Here is a 3,556-nt window from a genome sequence, read left to right on the forward strand (position 1 = left end):
TCAAGCAAAGAAGAAATTTGTCTAAGCATGCAGTTGATAGTGGATACTCAAATAAGCAGAGATCATGCGATCTAGCAATTCCATCACCAGTGCTGGAGACTTTTCATCTGTTATTGATACTTCTGTGCTTTTTAACATAAGTACTAGTAGCAGACAAAATATGTGAATATATACATATCTGTCTCTCATATTCACCTTGTACTTTGATTTCTTTCGCTTCCTCTCTTTCTAGGTGGTCAAGCTATACATTCACCTCTTCAGCAAGATACCTACTCCTGACCTTCTATCCTAGTTTCTTATTCCTCCATTATATACTCCCACTTTTGTTTTGCCTTATAGGTACTTGGTAACATCAATGGTATTAGTGGCATGTAATAAGCATCCATTACACTTTCTGAAATGGTTGGCGTTATGGAGGGGCATCCAGCCGTAGAAATCATGCCAAAGCAGACACAGAACCTGGCGCAGCTCTCTGGCTTGTCTGTTCTTGTCAAACGGTCCAACATACACTAGCACGGAAAAGGGGACACCAAATGATGATGATGGTGATACATAAGTGTATATATATGTGTGTGTGTGTGTGAATGTGTATATATAAATATCATCATCATCATCATCGTTTAGCGTCTGCCTTCCACGCTAGCATGGGTTGGACGGTTCAACTGGGGTCTGGGAAGCCAATCTGATCTGGCAATGTTTCTACAGCTGGACGCCCCTCCAAACGCCAACCACTCCGTGAGTGTAGTGGTTGCTTTTTACGTGCCAGACGAGGCTGGCAAATGGCCACGAATGGGTGGTGCTTTTTACGTGCCACCAGCACAGGGTCCAGGCGAGGCTGGCAACGGCCACGATCGGATGGTGCTTTTTATGTGCCACCGGCACGAGGCCATTGGGGCAGCGCTGGCAACAGCCACGTTCAGATGGTTCTCTTACGTACCACCGGTACTGGTATGTATGTATTATGTATAGTGAGTTGGAGGACCATCCTCTTTGCACCAAGGTCACAGTTTGGGTATGGTTTCTACAGCCGGGAGTTAGGAAGGGCATCAATTCATAGGAACCATGCCAAAAATGAGTTATTTGAGCAAAGATATAGTTCTCTACCTCACTGAATCCCACTAAACCATCCTACCCATGCATGGAAAACAGAATGATGATAGTATTTTGTGTGTGTATGTGCATTATAATGTATGTATATATATATATATATATATATATATATATATATATATGAATAAATTACATGTGTGTGATACGGGGTGTACTTATGTATGTATAACAAGAAGATATATATACCAAATATTTGCAAAATATTAATAATTTCAGATAATAATTCAGAATTCTCTAACATTTACATCTTCAATGGATCAGATCAGTAGCTTCAATTAGCATATTCAAAGGAGGGAGGGGTGGGGAAGATAAACAAAAATTTTAAGATATTAAGTATTTCTGATATTCTAGTTTCAATGTTCAATAATTTCAATAGAACTTTATTTGATTTTTCTCTTCTCATTTCTATGGAACATATTGCTTATTACAGAAGTTGAATAGTTAATGTGTTTTATTGGGTAGTTTTTTTCAATAATTTCAAACAAAAACAGATTTTCATTACCATATTACATTGAAAGCACTGGTTCTTGTGCAATCACCGAAGTTAAGTAATGTCGAGCCTAGTTAGTACTTAGATGGGTGACCGCTTGAGAAACATAGGTGCTGTAAGTGTCACACACTACAGGTGTAGGAGTGGCTGTGTGGTAAGTAGCTTGCTTACCAACCACATGGTTCTGGGTTCAGTCCCACTGCGTGGCACATTGGGTAAGTGTCTTCTACTATAGCCTTGGGCCGACCAAAGCCTTATGAGTGGATTTGGTAGACAGAAACTGACATATGTGTATGTGTGTGTGTGTTTGTGCTTGTCAACCCCAACATCGCTTAACGACCAATGCTGGTGTGTTTATGTCCCCGTAACTTAGTGGTTCGGCAAAAGAGACAGATACAATAAGTACTAGGCTTCCAAAGAATAAGTCCTGGGGTCGATTTATTATTATTATCATTATTATAATATTATATAGTAACAACACAACAACAATAATAATAATAATAATAACAAAATAACAATAATATATTATAATATAAAATAAAATAATAATAATAATAATAATATAATAAAAAATAATAATGATAATGATAATGTTAATGATAATGATAATAATAATAATAATAATAATATTAATGATAATAATAATAATGATAATAATAATGATAATGATAATAATAAGAATACTAATAAGAATAATAAAAATAATAATAATAATAATAGTAATATTAATATTAATAATAATAATATTAATAATAATGATATTAATAATGAGGAATATTAATAATATTAATAATAATAATAATAATAATAATAATAATAATAACAATAAAGATAATGATAATGATGATGATAATGATAATGGTTATAATAATAATAGTAATAATAATAGTCATGATAATAATAATAATAATAATAATAATAATAATATAATGATAATAATAATAATAATAATGATAACAACAACAATAATAATAATAATAATAATGAAAATAAAAACAACAATAATAATAATAGTAATAATAATAATAATGATAATAATAATAATAATATTAATAAAGATAATGATAATGATAATAATAATAATAATAATAGTAATAATAGTAATAATAATAATAATAATAATAATAATAATAATAATATTAATAAAGATAATGATAATGATGATGATAATGATAATGATAATGATAATTATAATAATAATAATATTAATAATAATAATAACAACAACAATAATAATAATAATGATAATAAAAATAACAATAATAATAATAGTAATAATAATAATAATATTATTAATAAAGATATGATATTGATGATGATAATGATAATGATAATAATAATGATAATGACGATGATATTAATAATAATAATGATAACAACAACAATAATAATAATAATGATAATAATAATAATAACAATATTAAAAATAATAATGATAATGTTAGTTAGTTAGTTAATTTGGCTCAAAAGCAAATAGCAAGGCCATGTAGGGGGACATGGAGTTAAGTACAGGGTGGTGTTCATGTAAAGAGTTCAGGCCACTTGAGGTCAAGGGAGGCTCTGAACAAAGCGGTCGTCGGCATCTTCACTATCTCGTCTGGCAGCTTGTTCCACGGATCCGCAACCCGGACGGAGAAAGCCCCTCTCCTTCGATTGAGATGAAATCGTCGCAGGTAGAGCTTTTCGGAATGACCCCGCAGCCGATGCTCTGGAGCAGGAGTGAAGAACAGCTCTTTCGAGAGGTTACACTTTCCGCTTATGATGTTGTGGGCGAGAATGAGATCACCACGGCGGCGGCGTTTTTCTAGAGAATAATGGTCGAGCGTCCTCAGCCTTTCTTCATAGGACAAATTTTTGAGACCATGAACCATGCGGGTAGCCAGCTTCTGGACTCTTTCGAGATGCTGTATGTCTTTGAGGAGATAAGGAGAAGAGGCTTGAATCCCGTATTCCAAT

The 3,556-nt window shown here is 32.7% G+C and overlaps 1 pseudogene; it reads left to right on the plus strand.

Moving 5' to 3' along the window:
• The first annotated feature begins 1,603 nt into the window (after positions 1–1,603).
• On the plus strand, positions 1,604–1,722 carry LOC115228207 (annotated as a pseudogene).
• The last annotated feature ends 1,834 nt before the right edge of the window (positions 1,723–3,556 follow it).

The sequence above is a fragment of the Octopus sinensis genome, unplaced genomic scaffold, assembly GCF_006345805.1.
Source record: "Octopus sinensis unplaced genomic scaffold, ASM634580v1 Contig10008, whole genome shotgun sequence".
NCBI lineage: Eukaryota > Metazoa > Mollusca > Cephalopoda > Octopoda > Octopodidae > Octopus > Octopus sinensis.